The 25,386-nt window shown below is 45.3% G+C and overlaps 2 pseudogenes; both read left to right on the forward strand.

Moving 5' to 3' along the window:
* Positions 1–19,323: 19,323 nt before the first annotated feature.
* Positions 19,324–21,436, forward strand: LOC123404085 (annotated as a pseudogene).
* Positions 21,437–24,432: 2,996 nt separating this feature from the next.
* Positions 24,433–24,917, forward strand: LOC123405295 (annotated as a pseudogene).
* Positions 24,918–25,386: the final 469 nt, after the last annotated feature.

Raw genomic sequence — 25,386 nt, forward strand, 5'->3', positions numbered from 1 at the left:
ATACGAAATTCATTAAATGAAAAAGGTAAATGTATGCGCTCTATGCGCTTTGTCTTCGTCACCATTATATCCTTTTTATCTCTTGTGGAACGACTTGGGAAAGTTGCCCACAAAGACAATAAAACTCCCGTATTCGCCCTTTCTTGCTTGCCCCTAACCAGAATAAAGGTCACAATGAAACTTTGATAAATTGGACTCCGCTAAGACCCACTTGATATGAATAGATTGCCCCGAGTATTTTACTTTGACAAGAAAAAATAACTTTTTTTTAGCTATATGAGAAAGAGCTGGACTGTACCGAACCCCCGACCTGGTATCAAAATAGATCAATACCTCGATTCGTGTCTACTCACCGGTCGGAAAAAACATAACATAGCATTTATCATAAATAGACAGTTTTCGTTGAAACGATCATTTCCAAGTTCAAGATGTTGTTTTCATGTGAAGAATTCCGCTAGCTTGGCATGTTGGTACCAAAATAATACCTATGTTGACAGCTAGCAATCGATAATCCATCTAGCTTCTCTGTGCTACGGTGACGACTTATAACACGTCGATCCAGCTTTTCTTCCTGGCGCAGTAGAGGAAGGTCCATTAGGCCTAGAGAGAGTACCATGTGATCAGTCTGTAGTGCTTTATTGGAAAGTGCTCTCTATCGTCCGGTTCGTGAAAAACACATGATCGGACTTCTCTTCTGAGAAAATGGGGTGGATCATCTTCAAAACCAACTCTGCAAGCAAAAGCCACCTCACTTCACTTAACAGAAAGAGGGCCCTATTGAGAATTATGAGCATCACATAACATAAAATCGATTTACAACATACTCATTCTCCGACTACCAATTCTCAGGTCTGTGCTTCGGTTGGAGTCTTGGTCCCGGGTGGAGGTTCGCGAGAGGGAGATTCAGAACCTGCCGCTATGGCATATTGCAAGCCGATACAATTTGAAAGCGAGACCAAACACACTAGACTATTACTCTAAACAGAGAATGCAATGAAAAATTCTTCGACAAATGGACTTAGCTGATTGATGTCATAAGAAATATTCCTCGTATAGCGAAATCAAGAGTTCACGCTCAGCGTGAAGGAAAGCACTTCTACATTCTGTGAGCTCCCCATACGGTGCCACATAACCAGCCTTGCCTTAGTTCACTTCTCGTTCAATGCTGTCTTTTTAGCGCTGATGGAAGCATGCCAAGGTGAAGCTGACGATCTCTTTAGCCTTCCTCCTTCTCTTCATCTTTCCCTATGATCTCATGCAGTGAGTGTCGGAGGATGATTTAGTTCTGAGCGAGGGCCTGACCCATTGACGAGGGCATATTCTTTCGCATCTCTCTTGTCGGATCGCCTCCCCGTGTCCACGTCATCGAAGAGATAGTCTTTGGACCCCGATTTCCCGTCGTAGGGAGCACTCTTCTGAGCCCCTAGATTCGTCGAAGGATGAGATCTTGCCTATGCAGTAGGATGAACAGGAAAGTTCTCCTCCATTGAGACCCCACCGTCGTGGAAGACTACTACGTTTTCTTACTGAAAAAAAGAAGAAAGACAAGAAACGTTTCAGTTCCTGGTAAGCTATGGGCTTGGGTAGAGGTATATTAGCAATCTGGAATTCCTTCCCGAATGGCGAGACGAGCACGGCAAAAAAGAGATCTCATGTCCGGATGATGGAGAGATGGAGCATATATTCCTCGGTCGGAACTACATACTTTTGCTTTTCGTGGGTCTGTTTTTCTTAAGTACTACAACCTATTCTCACATCTCCCAGGGTTCATGATAATGCTGGGATTATAACATTCGCATATTCATGATTGACTCTGAAATCCAGTTATTCCCCCGTCGAAAGGAGTGATACGAAAAGAATACTTGTATAGATAGTAAATATCTGGATTGTTCAATAATAAGCAAGGCATGACGCATAAAGATCTCCCTCACGAGCTCCAAACTACCTTCTTTAAGATGCTTCTAGCTATCATTCTAATGGTTTCATACATCACTAGGATCGGGCACATCAAGATAATAACAAGAGAAGAGGGGACAGAGAGCCAAATACGAATGTTAGCACCGATCAAGAATAAGAACAGTAATCTAGTTTTGGGGTGAGTGCTCTTGACTCAACCATTCTTGAGACCTTTGACGAATTGAGACACAAATGAATTCCGGTGGCTAGGGGAAAACAAAGAGAATGCCTAGAATACACACACAACGGGTAGGCAAAGTAAGTCCTTTGTTCCCAGCAATCTGCTTGCGGGCTAGACAAGGCATACTGCCAAGGCTTATTTATGAGTATGGAACGTAGTCCCCTGATCAAGATCCAGACTTGAATCTATACCCACTCAAACTGGATTCATTTCGATATAATTCCGATATGTTTTACCGAGAAGGTCTACTGAATAGGTAGTAAGGCCGACGACTATACCGATATTTTCCTATAACATGGAAGCAAGAGCTATTCAACATTCACGATATAGAAAACATTCGCGTTTAGGTAGACTTAGTTGCATTCACGCGTACTGGTCCGATCATGGAATAAAATCATGTCCAAAGAAACTGAGAATTCTCGTAATGTAATAAGGATCGAGAAAACCATGAAACTGCTATAGTGGATAATGCTTTACGCAGAGATTGGCTCACCTTTGAGATCCATTCAGTGACATGACACTCTACTAAGCATTGACTCGAGTATTTAGTGTGATCGATGCGGATACTCCTCCTCCAATTAATGAGAACGATTCCTGAATAGCTATTATTTATTATTATACTTTTTTTAGTAAATAGCCACAATGTGAGTTTTAAGAAAGATCAGGCGCAGGAAGTTTCCCCTTACTTTTGCGTTACCACGAATTAGATCACTCCAAGGGTGAACATGCTTTATCATCATCTTATCTATACGCAATTAGAGAAAGAAGCAGAAGGTAGTTTTGTTGTAACAACAAGAGCTCCAAACTAAGTATTAAATAAAAGGAAGTGAGTCTAGCTCCACTCTGAGGGACAAGACGGAAATCTTCTATCGATGCCAACTGCAAGGCGTGCTTTCCTATGAACCGATTCTTAGACTATACATCTCATCCCGACGATCTACTTGTACGAAAGAAAGAGAGATGATCCACTTGCAGCTATTGTTTGTTACTGCTGAACATCTGCTACCAATACCAAAAAATACTAATGCGGACTTCTTATTCCAATCGAAACGAGCAAACCTGTGGGGACCCCGACTTACGAGTCGAGATCGCCGTGCTTAGTGATCCCAGAGATCAATGCTCACTGAACACAGATACCGAATAAGAGAGTCTTACATCCAAATACCAATTATTACAACACAAGACCGAATGGTCAGGTTCACAAAGCAGTGCCTAAGGCCAAATCACTCAAATACAACTCGAAGCAGAAATCGTAGGGGATAAGCGGGTGCCCATGCCATCAAGCCTACACCGACAGGCATTCTGACTTGGAAGCGTCCTAGTTCATAGGGGCGTCTCTGAATACATACTCATCTCCGAACTCCGGTCCTTCCATCATTGGTCAATAACATAACCAGTGGCAAGCCAATGAGTACTCCGAATGTACTCGCAAACAGCCGATGACATGAACAATGAAAGTGAAGAATAACAATAATATGCATCCTTGGTGGAACTCATCATGGTGGTTTGATCATTAATATGTATCAAGTTAAAGAATTACTTTTGAAGAACAGGTTACAGATAGCAATATATATGTGGAGGGCCGAACTATCCGGGTTCACCCTATATGTCAAGTAACCAAACTTGGTCATATCATTACTCTCATAATAACTCCTTTTTATCACCACTCACACAGACTTGGTTTATGCGGAAACAACTGGACGTAGTTTAAGTAGGATTACCCAACTGTCCTTGAACGAGGACACGACTATTCGTATAGTTTTACACTCTGTATTGGTAGTACGCTGGACCCACGAGATCTGAGAAAATTTCATGTCATCCATGATCCGCGGTATATAACATACCCGATGTAAGTACCCGATCAATGCCTCTCCACTGACGATACTAGACAAAGAGGTCCACTCAATTGGTACCCAGCCCACATGTCGTATGTCTTACGAGCACCGACTCTGGACAGTATCAACCATGCGGGGAACAACAGTGTGCCTGGAGCTCATAAAAATGGCATAGTCGTCCTACCTCGCACGACCCCATCACGAGAGTGACCACACATCACTCCCGCCACTAGTAATGTGCCTCTTTGCTAGCACCGACCAGAGTAATTAACATAGCCCCGTCCCATAAGGGGTAACATGGTCGTACTAGTAAGGTTGGGATGGTCGACACATCATAAATCTAATCCCATTTCCGAAACCATACTCACACAAATACCAGGTGCACCACTTCACCAAAAGTGCCCACCTAACTCATCATCACCCTCGGGCATTAGTGGCACCCGACGGGGTTTTCATAAACTCTTTGATTGAACCAATAACATGCTCATGCTATATATTCTAGCATTACTTGTCATCATGATAATAGCGTGATCCTCAAAAAGAGGTAGGATTAAGCTCAATGCATGTGCTCCGGAGGAGCCATCGATAAAAATCATCTTAGTGATTTACCGACGCTTATGATTATATGCAACGAAAATACTTGCTATCTGAACATGCAATATACCATATGCTCAGTCATGGTCAAAGGGTTGCTTGCCTTGGTCAGCTAGGTATCCGGGGTCTTCGAGGTCTTCCGCTCCTATTCCCTTGTCACACGGGTTTTCTATCGTGGATAAAAGAATAAATAAGAAATAGCTCACACAGAAACAAATCACAAAGTTATTTTAAAAATGTTCTCTATTACTGATAAATCTAAGTTGTCATTTTGAAAAATATTTGCCTCAAATTCTCTTGAAGGAACATTTTTAAAAGTAACCAAACAGAAGCAAACTATTCGAAATTAATCCTTTTTATTATTGTAAAATAGAATAGTTTTTGAAAATTTCATCCAATCATATCAATAAATACTACACATTTTTAGAAGAATAATAGTGGACAAATTATATTTTTACATTGGTTATATGTTTTTATAAAAATCTTAGAAATCAGGTTTTTCAGAATAAAGAAAAATGGGCTAAGCCTGGCTCGGCCTGGAACTGGGCTGGCCCATGGCCAGCCGATAGCTTGCCCAGGCGCGCGTGCCGTCAGGTTTGAACCTGACATGCGGGGCCCTGTGGTCAGTGGCTGTCGGCAACGCGGGGAGGAGGCTGGGCCACCGACAGGTGGGGCACACCTGTCGCGGTCGTCTCCTACCTCTAGCTAGAGAGGAGGAGGAGCATGCAAGCGAGGCTGTCGACACTCTCAAGCCCCAACAAGGACTGGAATGGTTTCGCCATCACGTCGCCTACCTGCTGGTGGTCAGAACAATGTCGGAGATGCAGGGGTTCGCCGATGACGAGGAGGTCGAAACGGAGGAGTCTCGGGAGGTGGTCGAGGAGGTGGCTAGGGGCACTGAAATGCTCGGGCAAGGTGGGGGGAAGCTTCCTAGGGTTGGGGGGATCAGTTTGGTGGGTCGAGGGGCGTAGGAGCCGTCGTGTAGCCGGAGATCGACCGGAGCTACGAGGCAGAGGGGCCTCGGTCGATCTCGAGCACTGAGGCTCTGCTGGTTTGCTGGGGTGGCCAGGGAGGTGCTAGTGCTCGTGGTGAAGCTATCTAAGGGGTGCTGGAGCGAAGGGGAGGGCTATAAATAGGCCCGCGATGGTGAGCTGATTTGGGAGCGCCGGTGAGTCACTGTGGCGCGCATGGGGGTGCAAAGAGGGGCTGGTCTCAGGACATGGTTTTGGACTACCAGAACGATCTGCTGCAGAGGGAGAGAGGGAGGAGTCGAGCATCCGTGGCTGCACAACCTTGGCCGGTTATGGTGCGTGCGGGCACGCGTCGCACGAGCTCTAGCGCGGGGAAGGAGGGGCGGTGAGGGTTGCTCGACGCAGAGGGGTTGTCTGGGAAGAGGTTGGACACCTCAGGGGAGGCTGGAACTGGCTAAGAGCGTCACCCCCACCTTGGTGGCTTCCTGTAGTGCGCCCAGAGCACAGTTTTGGCATGCTACGGCATGCTGGTGCGCGCTGAGGCACTTTGGACGTGTCTAGCATGTCCTGGCACTGGCTGGGAGTGTGGCTAGCTGTTTGGGTCTCGTGGGAGCTTCGGCTGATCAAGGGAGACAAGAAATACTGGTGCTGTCAGCCTTGAACTCAAGCCTAAATTGGAGTTTTTGGCCTTTCCACTTCGAACCAGTGAGGGGCCAGTTGACTGGGGTTACATATGGATACTGGCCACCTAATCTATGTGTTTGGAGCAAAGGGCTTGTGTTTAGCTGTGGATAAGGTGGCTTTTTCATATCTATCAGAAGGTGCTCGACAGTGGTTTGAGGGGGTTGCACCCCACCACTCGTGCTGCAACTTAACAGGTTTGGGTTTGTTGCTAAAACATGGGGTTTCACCAAGTCTGAGCTCCATTTGACAAGTTTAGCTTTGTAAACTTGAAAACACTTCAATTTTGACCAGATCTGTCCCTTCCAAAAAGAGTGTGTAGAAACTAAGTCCCACAAATCCAAATTTTGGTGCGCAACCCTCATTTGAGGTATTAGGCATTTCAGCATCGTTGGACAAACTTTGCTATGTAGACTTTCTCTAACTTCAATCTGGACAGAAGGGGTTTTAGGGTTATTTGGGGTCCTTAATCACCTTGGATCAAGGTGAAACTTTATGTGGACACCAAATATGGCTTAGGGATAGTACTGGAATTTTGTAGGATTTTATTGAGAATATTTCCTTTGGAAACATTTCAAAATGTCAAAACAGACAGAAATGGTTTCCAGGGTTTTATTCAAATAATTATAATATAAAATAGGGTTTAAAATCTTATGTATGGAAAATATATGTCCTTCTGATCATCTCCAAATTTAATCAGATTTTTCTAAGGCACAGAAGTATTTTCCCATGTAGGAATACCAATTCTGGCCTCACAATGGACATACAATTTCAATTAGGGAAATAATTATAAAAACAATTATTTTTGTGGATTTGGAATATAAAGACAAGTTAAAATCAGATAACAAATTTTGGGTAGCAACATTGCTTGACATCAAAAGCATGTGGTCCAACTCAAAGTAGGGTTTTTACCATGATCAAAAACAAGTAAAGGTTTTTAGAAACAATTCAATATTGTGAAATGGGTTTTTATCATCTCATGATCACACACACAAGCATACAATGACAATCATGGCACTCACATCATTAGTTTTGAAAAAGTTTTAACAAGCTCAGATTTTCATAATACACATAATGTGGTAGTAAAAACAAAGTGTGACAGACCTCTCCCCTTACAAGAATCTCGTCCCCAAGATTCCTAGGCTAGGTGCTAAAAAGGTCCGGAAACTCAGATCGGAGATAGTCTTCACGCTCCCATGTTGCTTCTGCTTCAGTGTGTTGCTCCATTGAACCTTGAAATACTTTATGGTGCGGCTTCTAGTGCAACGCTCAACTTCATCCAAAATGCGGATCGGCTTCTTGCGGTTGGTGAGATCACGCTGAAGGTCAATGGCCTGATGGTCAATATCCTTGTAAATATCGGGAGGATTCGGAGCTTCAAGATACTTCCGAAGTTCTGACACGTGGAAGACGTTGTGCACACCCGAATGTTCTGGAGGTAGCTCCAATTGATGACAACTTCTCTATGCCTTGTCGTGATCTTAAAAGGTCCAATGAACCTTGGAGCGAGTTTCCCTTTAACGTGGAAACGCTTGGTTCCCTTGAGAGGAGTGACACGGAGGTACACCAGATCACCGAGAATGAACTCCACATCCCTGCGGCAAGAATCCGCATAGCTCTTTCGTCGCGACTTGGTTGCCTTTACATTCTCTTTGACAAGTTGCACCTTCTATTCTGCCTTGTGCAAAATTTCATCCCGAAAATCAGTCCTTCTCCGGTTCCGGACCAGTTGAGCAGGGTGCGACACTTTCGTCCGTACAACACTTCGAATGGGGCCATCTAGAGACTGAAATGGTAGTTGTTTTTGTATGAAAACTCAACGAACGGCAGACAGTCTTCCCATTTGGCCCCATGCGCCAAGATGCATACGCGGAGCATATCTTCGAGTATCTGATTCACTCTTTCCGTTTCTCCACCCATTTGCGGGTGGAAAGCGGTGCTGAAAGAGAGTTTGGTTCCGAGGGCTTCTTGGAACTTTTTCCAAAATATTGAGGTGAACTACGTGCCTCGGTCAGATACAATTTCCTTGGGAACTCCATGAAGGCTTACAATACGCTCAATATAGAGACTAGACAACTTGTTCCCATCATAAGTGGTGTTGACAGGAATGAAATGGGCTACTTTGGTCGAATGGTTGACAATAACCCATATAGAGTCATGGCCTCTGGTAGACCTTGGTAAGCCAGTAACAAAGTCCATGCCTATCTTGTCCCACTTCCATGCTGGCACTTTGAGAGGTTGTAGCACTCCTGCAGGTCGCTGATGCTCGGCCTTAACTTGTTGGCAAACGTCGCACTTCGCAACGTCAGACGCTATTTCCCTCTTCATGGCTTGCCACCAGAATCTTTCTCGGAGATCTTGATAGATCTTGGTACCACCGGGGTGAATAGAGTAGGGTGTATCATGTGCTTCCTGTAGGATCAAGTCCTTGAGTTCGGCCTTGTTGGGTACACATAAACGTTTCCCAAACCACACCACTCCTTGTTCATCCACCAAGAATCTTGGTGCCTTGCCTTCTTGAATCTTCTTCCTGATGCCTTCAATGCTCTTATAACCCTTCCTGGCCTCCTTGATGTCATCCACCAGCGTTGGTTTGACTTCGAGGTTATCTAGGAATCCTGATTCCACTAGCTCCAATCTGAAGTTCTCCAATTCTTCATATAAGGCGGGTTGCCTTTCCTTGAGCATGACGTTCAAGGTGCTGGTCTTCCGGCTTAAGGCATCAGCCACTACATTGGCCTTACTGGGGTGATATTGAATGTTGAGGTCGTAGTCCTTGATTAACTCCAACCACCTTCATTGCCTCATATTCCATTCCCTTTGGGTGAAGATATACTTCAGACTTTTGTGGTCAGTGTATATTTCACATCGTTTCCCAGAAGGTAATGTCGGCATATCTTGAGGGCATGCACTACTGCTGCCAACTCAAGATCATGGGTGGCATAATTCTCCTCATGCGGGCGCAGTTGTCATGACAAATATGCCACAACTCTGTCATCCTGCATTAGAACCCCACCGAGTACGGTCTTGGAGGCATCACAATATATCACAAACTCCGTGCTGATATCTGGAGTGGCCAATACCGGGGCGGTGGTTAATCTCTTCTTCATTTCTAGGAAGCTTGCTTCACACTCCGGCGTCCATTCGAACTTCTTGCCTTTCTTCAAGAGCTGAGTCATGGGTCGATCGATGCGGGAGAATCCTTCTACGAACTTGCGGTAATATTCCGTGAGTCCGAGGAAGCTCCTGACTTCCTTCACATCAATTGGGGATTCCCAGTTGGTTATCGTAGTAATCTTGGAGGGATCAACTGCCAATCCACTTGCTGTCATGGTATGACCCAAGAATCCAACTTTGTTCAGCCAGAATTGGCACTTGCTGAACTTGGCATAAAGTTGGTGCTCTCGAAGCTTCGCCAATACTAACCTCAAGTGTTTCTCATGCTCTTTTTCGGACTTGGAAAAGATTAATATCGCATCCATGAATACGATGACAAACTTGTCCTGGTATTCCATGAAGACCTTGTTCATGAGGTACATGAAGTAATCTGGGGCATTAGTCAACCCAAAAGATATGATAGTGGATTCATACAGACCGTACTGGGTCACGAACGCAGTCTTGGGTATGTCCTCGGGTCGGATCTTTCGTTGGTAATATCCAGATCAGAGGACGATCTTGGAGAATACCTTAGCTCCATTTAGCTGATCGAACAAGTCTTCAATCTTGGGGAGTGGGTACTTGTTCTTAATCGTGACCTCATTGAGAGAACGGTAATCGACGCAGAGTCTGATAGTCCCATCCTTCTTGGACACGAAAAGGACAGGTGATCCCCAAGGTGACACACTCGGATGAATAAACCCTTTCCTGAGTTGTTCATCCAGCTCCTTCTTCAACTCTACTAGCTCTTCAGATCTCATCCTGTAAGGCTTCTTATAGATAGGCCTTGATCTGGGCATGAGCTCAATGATGAACTCGATGTCTCGGTCACAAGGCATTCCCGGTAGCTCATCAGGAAAGACGTCTGGGTAGTCACAGACTACTGGCACTCGATCGAGTTCTTTCTCTGATAGGCTGTTAACCCGTGGTACTCGAGCTGGTACTGGCTCAGAGACATACTTGACTTTGACCCATTGGTCGCTTGTCATGGTAATGGCCCTGTTAGCATAGTCCAAGATGCTTTGATGCTTGGCCAACCAATGCATGCCGAGAATTACTTCTAGGCCTTGCGACTTAAGCACAATGAGATCTGTTGAGAAGCTCGTCCAATTGATAACTATCCCGACCTTCCTACACCCTAGGTTGGTCCTCAACACTGCTCCCGGGGTTTGAATTTCCATTTGCCCGCAAAGCAGGGAAGGTTTTAAACCACATTTTTCCGCAAACCTTTGCCTAACAAAAGAATGTGAAGCACCACAATCAAACAGTACTGTTGCTGGGGTAGAGTTGACGAGGAACGTACCCAGAATGCAGTCCGGGTCTTCCTGTGCCTCTTATACGGAAATATGATTAATCCGCCCCTTGTTGTGATACTGCTGATTGCGGGGAGCCTGATTCCTGCCTGGTGCTCCTTGGCCTGGATTTGGCGCATTGGGGCGCGGAGCATCGGGCTTCTTATTGGGGCACTGCCTCGAATAGTGCCCTGGTTGTCCACATCCGAAACAGGTAACTTGTGCAGGAAGATTGGTCTAGACTCCACCGTTGTTCGGCGGATTATTTTCTGGCTTGGTTTTGACTTTCTGCTGAGGCTGGTAGTTCTGGCAAAATGTTGGATACTTGTACTACTGCTGCTGATAGTTGGGTTTTGCTGGAGCTGACTTCCATGGGCGTGGCTTCGTGTTACTCGGTCCTCCATTATCCATTAGCTTGCGCTTACGGGTCTCGTCCATAGCACGATGTTTGTCTTCCAACATAAGGGCCTTATTATCCAGATCGCTGAAGGTCCTGCATTCACAAACAACTAGCTGATACTGGAGTGACTGCTGCAGTCCTTCCAAAAAGCGTTCCAATTTGGCGGCCTCAGTGTTGATGTCCTTAGGCGTGTATCTTGACACGAGGTTGAACTTCTGGAAATATTCCTTGATAGATCCACTGCCTTGCCTTAGGGCTCGGAATTCCCGCTTCTTAATGGTCATCATTCTGGGAGGAGTGTGAGCAGTGCGAATCCATATTTGAACACAACCCAAGTGATGACTTGCCCTTCTCGCATGATCTAAAATCCATCCCACCTAGCTCTGGTTGTGCCTCCGAGATAGTGAGAAGCATAGGGAAATTTCTCACGATCATGAGTGCACTTGACCAGCGCGAGGAGGTCTTCGGTAGTACGGATCCAGTCATCGGCATCCAATGGTTCAGTCGTCTCCGTGAATATGGGTGGCGTCGTCCACATGAACTCAGAGAGAGTAGAGCGACCATTGCCATTCCCGTTCTGCGGTGAGTTGTTCACCAAGGTTTGAGCCAGCTGGTGAATAGCGGCATTGTTGGCTTGACGCTCCTCTCGAAGAGCTTGAAGGAACTTAGCGATGGTCAAGATTTTAGGAAGAGGCAGTGGGGGTGGAAGATCATCTTACTGCTCGTGGTGATCTCCAGCTTGAGCTTCCCCTCTGGTTCCCTGCTGCTGACCTGAAGAGGCGGAGACGGGGTTGCCGAAGGTGCTGTCGCGAGTTGCATTCACCATCCTCTCAGGGGAGTAGACAGGTCAATTTTCCGAACTGGCTGAAATCATAATGGATGATGCTCTAGTAAAGAGGGGGTCTAGTGTTGTGCTAGTGTGAAAATTTTAAGCCCATGGTTTTGAAAGAGCTACTGCATTAGATTAAAAACAAGCGATGTAGTCGCTCACAAGCTGCCTAAGGAAGAATGTGACTTGCATCCAACATGCTTACACAACACTCGTGGTTCATACAAACCGATACAAGAACTCCTACGCTCGGGGAGTACATCCTAATTGCCTACGCTGCTAATGCTAAGCGCCCGACTGCGTGGTCTCATAAGCGGCTTCTGCGTGATCTTTGTCTTCATCTTCATCTTCATCTTCATCTTCTCCGTGCGAAGCAGATCCTTGACTTGGTGCAGCTCTTGGTGAATCCTAGTTGACTCCTTGTTCAAAAGGTGTGTCAAAGTATCGAAGGAGAGACTGAAGTAGGTCTGAAACATCAGTGGTGTCCCGTCCTTGGAAGATGGGTTGACGGTCCAACTCCCGTCAACCCCATCCTTAACAAAAGGTAGGTGACGAGTAGTTGGCTCGTCAGCCATCTCGGGTAGGATGTCGCCGAGTCGCACGAGCGGCTCTCGTGCTACGGTCTCCACTGCCAACATCAGGTCCTCCATTTGTGGTCCTTCATAGAACTAGCTAGTCAGGGAGTCGTTAGCCTTCACAATCAAGTCCAGGTGATATTCCTTGGTGGCAGAGAAATATGGGCGTGCGGCGTACTTGACACTTCTCGAGGCTATCACTCAAAAGCATAGGAAAGCTCGTCTCGAGAACCATCTCAAGTACGACGGCCATCTAAAAGATGTAGAGGAGAGAGTTAGCAAGTTTATAGTGGGTGCAGAATCTTAGGTTTGGGTCTATGTGCACTAATCGTCTCAGCTATCGTCCATGCTACTTAAGGCTTCCTATAGTCTGGATGGCTCTGATACCAGCTCTATGGGGACCCCGACTTATGAGTCGAGATTGCCATGCTCAGTGGTCCCAGAGATCAATGCTCACCGAACACATATACCTAATAAGAGAGTCTTACATCCAAATACTGATTATTACAACACAAGACCGAATAGTCAGGTTCACAAAGCAGGGCCTAAAGCCAAATCACTCAAATACAACTAGAAGCGGAAATCATGGGGGCTAAGCGGTTGCCCATGACATGAAGCCTACACCGACAGGCATTCTGACTTGGAAGCGTCCTAGTTCGCAGGGACGGCTCTGAAGACATACTCATATCCAAACTCTAGTCCTTCCATGTCTGTTCAATAACATAACTAGTGGCAAGCCAACGAGTACTTCGAATGTACTCGCAAACAGCCCATGACATGAACAATGAAAGTGAAGAATAACAATAGTATGCATCCTCGGTGGAACTCATCATGGTGGTTTGATCATGAATATGCATCAAGTTAAATAACTACTTTTGAAGAACAGGTTACAGATATCAATATATCTGTCGAGGGCCGAACTATCCGGGTTCACCCTATATGCCAAGTCACCAAACTTGGTCATATCATTACTTTCATAATAACTCATGTTTATCACCACTCACGCACACTTGGTTTATGCGGAAACCACTGGACATAGTTGATGCAAGATTACCCAACTGTCCTTGACCATGGACATGGCTATTCGAATAGTTTTACACTCTCAAGGGTAGTAAGCTGGACCCATGAGATCCGGGAAACTTCCGTGTCATCCACGACTCGCGGTATATAACATACCCGAGGTAAGTACCCAATCAATGCCTTTCCCCTGACGATAGTAGACAAAGAGGTCGACTCGATTGGTACCCAGCCGACATGTCGTACGTCTTACGTGCACCGACTCTGGACAGTATCAACCATGCGGGGACCAATGGTGTGTCTGGAACTCATAAAAATGGCATAGTCGTCCTACCTAGCACGACCCCATCACGTGAGTGACCACACATAACTCCCGCCACAAGTAATGTGGCTCTTTGCTAGCACCGACTAGAGTAATTAACATAGCCCCATCCCATAAGGGGTAACGTGGTCATACAGGTAAGGTTGGGACGTTCAAGACATCATAAATCTAATCCCATTTCCGAAACCATACTCACACAAATACCGGTTGCAAAACTTCACCAAAAGTGGCCATCAACTCATCATCACCCTCGGGCATTAGTGGCACCCGACGGGGTTTTCATAAACTCTTTGATTGAACCAATAACATGCTCATGCTATAGATTCTAGCATTACTTGTCATCATGATAATAGAGCGATCCTCAAAAAGAGGTAGGATCAAGCTCATTGCATGTGCTCCGAAGCAGCCATCGGTAAAAATCACCTTAGTGCTTTACCGGCACTTATGATCATATGCAATGGAAATACTTTCTATCTTAACATGCAATATAACATATGCTCAGTCATGGTCAAAGGGCTACTTGCCTTAGTCAGCTAGGTATCCGGGATCTTTGAGGTCTTGCGCTCCGATTGCCTCATCACACGGATTTTCTATCGTCGATAAAAGAATAAATGAGAAATAGCTCACACAGAAACATATCACAAAGTTATTTTAAAAATGTTCTCTATTACTGATAAATCTAAGTTTTCATTTTGAAAAATATTTGCCTCAAAATCTCTTGAAGGAATATTTTTAAAAGTAACCTAACAAAAGCAAAAAAATTCCAATTTAGTCCTTTTTAATATTGTAAAATAGAATAGTTGTTAAAAAATTCATTCAATCATATCAATAAATACTACATATTTTTAGAAGAATAATAGTGGAAAAATTATATTTTTACACTGGTTAAATGTTCTTATAAAAATCTTAGAAATCGGGTATTTAAGAAGAAAGAAAAATGGGCTAAGCCTGGCTCGCCCTGGAACTGGGTTGGCCCATGGCCAGCCGACAAAGTGCCCACGCGCGCATGCCGTCAGGTTTTAACCTGACATGCGGGGCCCTACGGTCAGTGGCTGTGGACAACGCGGGTGAAGAGGCTAGGCCACCGACAGGTGGGGCACACCTGTCGAGGTCGTCTCCTACCACTGGCCAGAGAGGAGAAGGAGCATGCCGGCGAAGCTGCCGACGCTCTCAAGCCCCAACAAGGACTGGAATGGTTTCACCATGACGTCTCCTACCTGCTAGTGGTCGGAACAACATCTGAGAGGCAGGGGTTCACCGGCGACGAGGAGGCAGCGGCGGGGAAGTCTCGGGAGGTGGTCGAGGAGGTGGCTAGGGGCACGGAAATGCTCGGGCAAGTTGGGGGAAAGCTTCCTGGGGTTGAGGGGATTAGTTTGGTGGGTCGAGGGGCGCAGGAGCCGTCGTGTAGCCAGAGATCGATCGGAGCTCGAAGGCGGAGGGGCCTCGGTCGATCTCGAGCAACGGGGCTCTACTGGTTTGTTGGGGTGGCTAGGGAGGTGTTAGTGGTTGTGGTGAAGCTATTTGAGGGGTGCTGGAGCGAAGGGGAGGGCTATAAATAGGCCCACGACGGTGAGCTGATTCGGGAGCGCCGGTGACTCACCGTGGCGTGCATGGGGGTGTAGAAAGGGGCTGGGGTCGAAACCATGGTCTCGGGACATGGTTTTGGACTGCCAGAACCATCTTCTGTACAGGGAGAGAGGGAGGAGTCGAGCATCCATGGCCGCACAACCTTGGCTGGTTCTGGTGAGCGCGGGCACACGTCGCACGAGCTCTAGCATGGGGAAGGAGGGGCCCTGAGGGTTTCTCGATGCAGAGGGGTTGTCGGGGAAGAGGTTGGACACCTCGGGGGAGGTTGGAACTGGCCGAGAGCGTCACCCCCACCTTGGTGTTTTCCTGTAGCGCAACAGAGCGCAGTTTCGGCATTCCCTGGACTGCTGGTGCGGTCTGAGGCACTTTGGACGTGTCTAGCATGTCCTGGCACTGGCTGGGAGTGTGGCTAGCCGTTTGGGTCTCGTGGGAGCTTTGTCTAGTCAAGGGAGACAAGAAATAGTGGTGCCGTTAGCCTTGAACTGAAGCCTAAATTGGAGTTTTAGGTCTTTCCACTTTGTACCAGTGAGGGGCCAGTTGACTGGGGTTAGATATGGATACTGGCCACCTAATCTATGAGTTTGGAGCAAAGTGGTTGGGTTTAGCTGTGGCTAAATGCCTTTTTCCTATTTGTCAAAAGGTGCTCGACACTGGTTTGAGGGAGTTGCACCCCCCCCCCACTGGTGCTACAACTTAACATGATTGGGTTTGGTGCTAAAACATGGGGTTTCACCAAGTTTGAGCTCCATTGGACAAGTTTAGCTTTGTAAACTTGAAAACACTTCAATTTGACCAGATTTGTCCCTTCCAAAGAGAGTGTGGGCAATCCCACAAATCCCATTTTTGGTGTGGAACCCTCATTTGAGGTATTAGGCACTCGTGCAAAGTTTCAGCATCATTGGACAAACTTTTCTATGTAGAGTTTCTGTAACTTCAATATGGACAAAATGGGGTTTTAGGGTTATTTGGGGTCCTCAATCACCTTGGATCAAGGTGAAACTTTATGTGGACACCAAATATGGCTTAGGGATACTACTGTAATTTTCTAGGATTTTATTGAGAATATTACCTATGGAAATATTTCAAAATGTCAAAACAGAAAGAAATGGTTTCTAGGGTTTTATTCAAATAATTATAATATAAAATACGGTTTAAAATCTTATGTATGGAAAATATATGTCCTTCAAATCATCTCCAAATGTAATCAAATTTTTCTAAGGCAGAGAGTTATTTTCCCATGTAGGAATACCAATTCTGGCCTCAGAATGGACATTAGGGAAATAATTATAAAAACATTTATTTTTGTGGCTTTGGAATATAAAGACAAGTTAAAATCAGATCACCAACTTTGGGTAGCAAAATTGCTTGACATCAAAAGCATGTGGTGCAACTCAAATTAGGGTTTTTACCATGATCAGAAACAAGTAAAGGTTTTTAGAAATAATTCAATATTGTGAAATGGATTTTTATCATCTCATGATCACACACACATGCATACAATGAAAATCATGGCACTCACATTATTAGTTTTGAAAAAGTTTTAACAAGCTCAGATTTTCACAATACAGATAATGTGGTAGGCAAACTAGGATGTGACAAAACCTCTGGAAGATAACAAGATTAGGAGAACGGGATTATGGTTCTTAGAAAATAATAAATATATATAGTTTTTTTCGCCTGATCTGGTCCTACCTTTTGTCTACGCTATTTTTTTTCTCTTCTCAGGTGTTGTCCTTACTCCGGATAAATCGGAACACATTGATTCCATTTGTTCCTGCCCTTCGCTTGAGGTCATAGTGCTTCTGAATTATTTATATACCCCTTTGATGACGGAGCCTCTGACTCTTGTGGGTAAACTCCTTCTTGATTAGTTAGAACTTCTGTATCTCAACTCGTGGACCTATCTATCTTCTTCTTTTTAAGAGATAGGGGTTTTCTATTCTCACGGATTGCTCATATTTATTTACCCCATTGAATAGTTTTTGCCTTGTTTCAGCCCTTCCTTCAGCTGAACCTTCCAGGTACTAATCTATATTTATGGGGAAGACCCTTCATCTGACCTCCGGGCTACCCTTTCAATTGTAAAAAGTAGTTGAGTCGTGTCTCGCGGGAGCAAAAAGAGTGAAATGAGGACGTAAGCCCCCTAGGTCTTCCTCTTCCTTCTAAACTAATTGCTTTCGCTTGACTCTTCCAGTAAAAGAGTATACTGAGTGGTTGAAGGAAAGCGAAAAGGAATGGCTTTTTCATGTACCACATCCGGTGAGCCAGACAATGGACATACAATCAAATTGTAAACAACAGCTATTTGAAATCACGGGTGGATTGATCAGAGCTGCAAGGAGAGACTCGGTTATGGTGCGATAAAGAGCTTGCTTCAATGCTCGGATTCAGGTAGAAAGTAAGAGTAGTAGTGTATTCATTGGAGATCTTTGTACTTGAAATTAGTAGTCCCGGTAGTTGTAAAAAAGCTCTGAATACAGATTCAAAGCATCAAGATAGGTAGTCCGATCATTAGTTGGCCAGTCATAGCAATTTAAGTAGAAAGCTTGCTTCGGGATGAGATCATTCAACTAAAGCTGTCAGGCCGGGTAGGCTTTGAGGAACATTGGGGGTTCCTTATGTTGTGACTAAGCAGATATGTCTATTGTTCCCGGCAAAATGAGATTTGCAAGGATTTTTCCAAAGGCTTTCTCATTCGGAAAAAAAAATTCAAGTATATTTCCCTTCTCCATTCTCTGCTCGGATGATTGCCGCTTGTGTAAATTTCATTATTGTGGGTCCCGTGTGTGCTCGAATAAGATTGTTTTCGGATTCTATTTAGTTGAATTTCTTTACTCCGCAGTGCTGGTTATCGAGTTTATGGCGCCGGCGACCATCCAAAAGTTAAAGATGGCGCCAACATTTACTTATTATGCTCTCTTCTAATAGTGGTCTCCTGGTATTCAGGTTGTAAAATCCTGATATGAAAGTCGACAGTTATAACTTGTTTTTTGTAATGGCCTATCTTCTTTAAAAATGCGAAAGATAAGGATTTCGCAAAACTTTTGCCTTCCTTTTTCTTTTTAAAGAAAACCTTACCATTTTTGGGCCGCTATTACCATTTCCATTTCGTGAACCTAAACCTAACTAATACTTAGTTGTTTCCATTTCCTCATCTCGTGATAGATCCTCATCTTCTTTTGGCTCAAATCCCCTTTTCATATCCAATGCATTCTTTAGGTATGCTTTAGTTTGAAATCATTGAAGATATGCTCGACCTCGTTTATGTCCATGGTATCATCGTACGTACCTTCTACTATCAACCAGATGAGGTAGGGCTTTGAAAGGTCAGAGTTAGTCTCCTCTTTTTCTTTTAGGTCGTTTACCAGTTCCCCAACCCGCTTTCTCCGTGAGAAACCCTTCCTTAGATTCAAAGAAAAGGGTTTGAAGGTTGATATCTGGGATCAGTGATAGTTCGGAACTAGCAAAGGGAGGCTGAAAAGCCATAGTGCTAACGCACGCCCTCTAGTTTTGAAGCTAAAAAGACAGCAGCAAGCTCCACGAGACTCTATCCAGATCTACTGATCTAATAACTCCGCGAGCGAACTAAGCGAGCCATGAGGCGCCTATCGGCAAGGCTTGGAAAAGCCTTATGTTTAGGCTCCCGTCCTTCACTAAACTGATTCACCCGGGTCCAAACCTACTGAGCTAGCTAATTTTTCCTTTACGAGATCTCGGCTCTTCGGAATGATTGGAGAGAGCCCCGCTTCCTCTTGGTTGGTGTCGGGCCCGAGAGTGATGGGACTACTTCCTTAAAGAGCCTTTCGTTCAGGCTGGTAGGGGGGCCCTGATATATCAATCGAGGGAGCAAAAAGCAGGCTTTTCTCCCCCTTTTTTAAATGAAGAAAGAAAGAAGGTTCGAAGTTTAGACCGCTCACAGTATTTCGACCCATATAAAAGATCATGAAAGAGGCGATCAGAATGGTACCCGAATCCATTTACGATCCCTAGTTTTCACACACATCGCACTTCCGCTCGGGTCGAGGCTTCCACTCGGCCCTCAGACGGATCAAAGAAGATTGGGGAACCTCTCGCTGGTTTTTGGAATTCGACATCAGGAAGTGTTTTCACACCATCGACCGACATCGATTCATCTCAATCTTGAAGGAAGAGATCGACGATTCCAAGTTCTTTTACCCCACTTAGAAAAAGTTTTCTGCCGTATGACTTGTAGGGGGTGAGAAGGGCCCTGACTTCATCCCAAACAGTATACTACTATCCGCCTTACCAGGCAACATCTACCTACACAAGCTCAATCAGGAGATAGGGAGGATCCGGCAGAAGCACGAAATTCCTCTTGTAGTGAAAATAAGATCGGTTCTATTAAGAATAGGTCGTCGTATTGGTGACCAAGAAAAGTATGGAAAAGAAGCAAGCTTCAACACTCCCCAAGACAACAGAGCCCTCATAGTGGGGAGGGTAAAGAGAATCCAACGCAAAGCGACCTTTCATTCCCTTGTTTCATCGCGGCACACCCCCCCCCCCACAAGCACCCCCAGGCGAAGGGGAGACCAGAAAACATCTTTCGTTTCCCCCCTTCAGCGGCCCTAGCCGCCTTCCTTAACAAGCCCTCGAGCCTCCTTTGCACCGCCTTCCTCATACGAGCGGCTGGGTTGACCCCGAAAGCCGAATTCAACGGTAGAGAAGTCTTTAATAAGAATTTGGCCATGAGAGACCTTCTTAAGTATTGCGAAATAAGGGGCATGCTGATAGAGCTGGGCGGGGAGGCGATACTAGTTATTAGGTCAGAGAGAGGCTTGGCCTGTAAGCTGGCCCCCTTTAAAAGCCATTCCTTCTTAATAAGGATTTGTTACGCGCGATATGCCGACGACTTACTACTGGGAATCGTGGGTGTCATATTTCTTCTCATAGAAATACAAAAACGTATCACCCACTTCCTACAATCCGGCCTGAACCTTTGGGTAGGCTCCACAGGATCAACAAGCATAGCTGCATGGAGTAAAGTACAATTCCCTCATACGGTCATTCGGGAAGTCCCCCTGAGGATGACTCTCATACAATTCTTGCGAGAGATGGAGAAGCGTCTACAGATAAAGCAATGTATCCATATAACTGCCTACCACCTACGCCCCGCCATTCATTCCAAATTTAGGGACCTAGGTTATAGTATCCCTATCAAAGAGCTGACGAAGGAGATGAGCGGAAGAGGTCGTCTACTGAACGCGGTTCAACTAGCGGAGACTCTTGGAAAAGATGGACTAAAAAGTCCCAAAGTTAGCGTATTATGGGGGACCGTCAAGCACATCCGGCAAAGATCGAGGGGGATCTCGTTGTTGCGTAGCTCAGGTCAGAGCAAGGTGCCATCCGGCGTTCAACAGGCAGTCTCACGATCGGGCATGAGTGACGTGAAGAAGAAATTGTATATTCCCTTTGGTCGGAAGGCGGCGGGGGAAGCAAGAGGACAACGGGCGGGATCTTTCAGCAGCGAATTCCCCATACAGATAGAGGCGCCTATCAAAAAGATACTCCGAAGGCTTCGGGATCGAGGTCTCATTAGCCGAAGAAGACCCAGGATAATCCACATGGCCTCTTTGACCAACGTTAGTGACACAGACATAGTAAATTGGTCCACGGGCATCGCCATAAGTCCTTTGTACTACTACAAGTGTTGCGACAACCTTTTCCAAGTCCGAACGATTGTCAACTACCAGATCTGCTAGTCTGCGATATTCACCCTAGCCCACAAGCACAAATCTTCGGTGCGGAATATAATCCTAAAGTACCCCAAAGACTCAAATATAGTCAATCAAGAAGGTGGTAAGACCCTTGTTGAGTTCCCAAAAAGCATAGAGCTTGGGAAGCTCGGACTCGGTCAAGATCCGAACAATGACGGAGCACTCAACTACATGTTTAATACGTAGTTGTATTTTTCTATTTGGATTTTAGCGAACAGGCGTTTACATGAGATTAGTTGAGTAGGCTTGCCTTATATGCTATAAGATAGCTAGTTGTGGGGCTTTTGAAAAAAAAAGATGAAGGCTTCGCTATCTCTCATGGCTTGTATTGTAGTCGTAGTCTTGTAGTCGGCCCTCCATGCCTCTTTAGTCTTTCTAATCGTGAGGCCTTTTTCCTTCATTCATTTTGCGGTAGCTTACGTGTCAGAAAAATAGAACCTTTCCGGCCCGGAAGACCGCTGCTTCGCTTCTGGCGACTAGCTTCTACCCACAATGGCTAAAGCTACCTTCAATCAATCAATGAATGAATGATTCGTAACCCCAGTGGGTTCGAGGACCCGTTGGTCAAAGGAAAAGGGGGGTCCAGATTCCAGGACGGAGCCGTATGAGGTGAGAGTCTCACGTACAGTTCCTTTGAGAAGGGTGTGATACCACCACCTATCAGGCCCGACGAGCGGTCCACGGAGCTGCATCCCTACACACCCGGTCTATGCACATCGCTCTTTCCACGAGGTTGGCTGCCTATCCTAGATCTTCCCATTTCCAAGAAGATCCCTTGTTCGATCTGGTTTAGTATCAAGGTTCTTCTTTTTCTGTTTCTATATATATGGGTCCGTGTAGCATTTCCACAATATCGTTATGATCAATTAATGGGACTTGGCCGGAAAGTGTTCCTGCCTCTATCATTAGCTTGGGTAGTCCCTGTTTCAGGTGTTTGAGTCACCGTTCGATGCCTCCCTTAATGTATGTGCCAGGAAGTTTCTTCTGACGGGGGCTACTCCCCGAAAATGCCCCGCCCCTTGTTCGTTTGTCGTTGGGGATTCATTGCTCGTTCTGCGGTTATAAGTAACGTAGCCATCCTAATTTCTAGAATAGGGCTACGGGCAGGAGGACTTTGTTTGTGCAATGTTTCTCGCAACACCCTCTCCTCCGGCGAACCTGCGATCGCCGCCTCTAACTGAATGCTCAACTGAGGTCATGTACAACAACCTTACCGTACAAGCCTGGGCTGGTCCTACCCCCATCCCTAGAGGAGCCGTATGGGGCGGAAGCTCCACGTATAGTTTTGAAGCCGAGCCTTTGCAGCAATGGGGCATAAAGACCGATATGATGATTGGTTTAGGTAGGGCGGCCAACCTACTATGGGCACTTGTAGGGATTAGTGCGTGAGACCGCGATCCACAAACTAACGCATGAGACTCACGCTTGACTTGAGAATGGAGGAAGGGAAACATAGCATGTCACAAGAGCTAGGCGAGGTGGCTCTGCCCTACAGCGAGAGGGACGCCTCGCGAGCCAAGCTTTGGAAATGAGGCCTTTTGGCGAAGCCAAGTCACTTTCGGGCCACCAAACCCTGCAACTGAGGAAAAGCCCCTATGGAGTAAAGGGAAGCGTGTACGTTGTCACACTCCCCGCCCTCCAAAGGTTCCTAGAGGACAGACCAGACGCAGCAGAGCAACGCCCTGGAAGCGGATTCCCCACGATCAGGGGGACAAGAGACGGCCATTTCCAGGCACATCACGACCTACATGCAACACCGGCGAGACCCAGGTAGGTAACCCGATTGGGAGTCAGAGGATCCATAGTACCCGCAGCCTCCCGGACATCATATTCATCATTTTCTAAAGAAAGGGTAAGAGATATCTTTTCTACAATGGAAAAAATAAGCTCTGCTGATTTGACTCGGCACAACCTAACGATACATCCAATACCAATGATCTGTGCCTACCGATATGATACTCCTCCAAAAAATTGACTTTATAAAGAGCTAGTGTCAATAAAAAGGCTAATGATAGAGAAGAGTCAATCTCCTTTACTCCTCTCGACACCTCAAGATGAGAAAATCCCTTCATCTAGGCGGGTGCCCATGCCTACTTAGGGAGCAATTTCTACCACGGCTGACACATTATCTCCCACAAAGACTAACGACCCATCCCGAAGAAAAGTTGACTAACGGGGATGTCTCGAGAAAAAATTCTAGAATTTAGCCTACCAAATCAAACATACATTAACAGGGGTTGCCAACAAAAAGAGAGGAAAGAGGCCCTAGTGAATTTGATATGGTACCGTACCCCAAGGAAGGGGTATACTATAATGCGCCAAAATGCAAAATATTGAATGGGGTAGGGAACCCTGAACAACACCTCACCCTTTTCAAAGCTACATGCGGGAATACTGGGGCAATGAATCCCTTCTTCTCCTATTCTATACTAAATAAAAAATCTAATTCTAGGATGAGTTTTGAATACTTAAACTTAAAGGAAGGACGGTTAGAACAAAGCAAGGGATGACACTTTCAATGCGTGAAATCCGTTTCTAGTTAGAGTGTGAAACTTCTTGCTGCAACCGTTTTATTCGCTGCTTGCTACTTTGAAAAATGGAAGATAAGATGAATGAATAAAATAGAAATTAATAGTGACAATATAATATGGGGCCAGAAATTAACATTGCTCTTAATGGTGGGGTCATTATAGAGGATTAAATAAATGGTTTTTCTACTATATTCGCGATATTTAACAAAATGGAATAAATTCTTCACGATTTCTAGAGTTCCGGGATTACTTCACTGATATTGATTTTCGCCTAAACACGGCATCTAGGTTAGTTGAAAGTGTAATACAACGAGCTATCGATACACCGAAAACGAGTCAAGCGGGATACATAAAATGGATACATCGTGGATTACCCAAATTGGGACGACGATAGGACATTTCATTTTCTTTCGCAATATTTCTGATCATGACTCAACCACTAGGAAAGGGGATTGCTTACTCTCAGCCATGTTTTCGCTTATGCTTAGTCAGGTGACGATTCCATTCGAAGTAACGTAACAGGAGCACCATCTTCAAAACTTCTCGGGATCCGGAGTTTGTCGATAAAAAGGTCCCATCCTTCAATATCATGATTGGGTCAACCAGGACAGATCATAAGTGAAATAGTTTGATCGGGTCGACCGGGTCAGGCCCGATCATGAGTGAATAGAATATCGAAAACGTACATACTTGTTCCAACGGAAATACTTTCTTAAATTCTACCACTTCTACTAGGAGTAGCCTTTTTAGTGCTAGCTGAACCTAAAGTAATGGCTTTTGTGCAACGTTGAAAGAGTCCTGATGTAGTGGGATCGTTCGGATTATTACAACCTCTAGCAGATGGTTTGAATTGATTATAAAAGAACCTATTTCACCAAGTAGTGCTAATATCTCCCTTTTTAGAATGGCTCCGGTGGCTACATTTATGTGAAGTCTGGTCGCTTGGGCCATTGTACCTTTTGATTATGGTATGGTATTGTCAAATCCGAACATAGGGCTACTTTATTTGTTTGCCATATCTTCGCTAGGTGTTTATGGAATAATTATAGCATGTTGGTCTAGTAAGACGGGGGGCGGCCGTTCGGTCGCCTATGATATATGGACCAATTGGTCAAAATGGGTTTGTGCCGAAGGTGTTGAACAATCTACGCTACACAGGTGTGGGCTTACAGGGCTAGGGCTCATAAACCCTTTCTTTCATCCATCAAGGGGTCGGTCACTTTTCTGGGCCGGGATCGAGAAGTGGAAATCATAAAAAAGAGATGTTTCTCTTTGCACCTCATATCAAGAGGAAAGGTAGCTTGTCAAGCTGGTCTCACTATTGGAAATTCTAGCTTTTTTTACCGGCTCTTCTTCTTTGTCAAAGCTACTAAGGACCCGATGGTTCGGCTACTTGATGGATGAAAGAACATGAGAAAGGGTTCTAAGATAAAAGGCTAGAAAGTCTACTACATTACAGTCAAAGTCGGCGGTTGAGTTTGCCTAGCCTCGCCTACTCATTTTTGTAGGCGAGCGAGTTAGCGAAGAGTCTTAGGGATAAGAGAGTTTCAGTGCGTACGTAGCCTTCATTCTACTACTCTACACAAAGTCACTTAGCTCGACATTAATTAAGAGTGTAAAGGAGGAATACCCTACATAGAAGATCCATAGTTCGCTTACAAAAGTTATAACCTTTAGCTCTACGGGGCTAAGCTGCTTCGCACCATTGATAGTTAATTAAGATT

The sequence above is a fragment of the Hordeum vulgare genome, chromosome 6H (genome assembly GCF_904849725.1).
Source record: "Hordeum vulgare subsp. vulgare chromosome 6H, MorexV3_pseudomolecules_assembly, whole genome shotgun sequence".
Lineage (NCBI taxonomy): Eukaryota > Viridiplantae > Streptophyta > Magnoliopsida > Poales > Poaceae > Hordeum > Hordeum vulgare.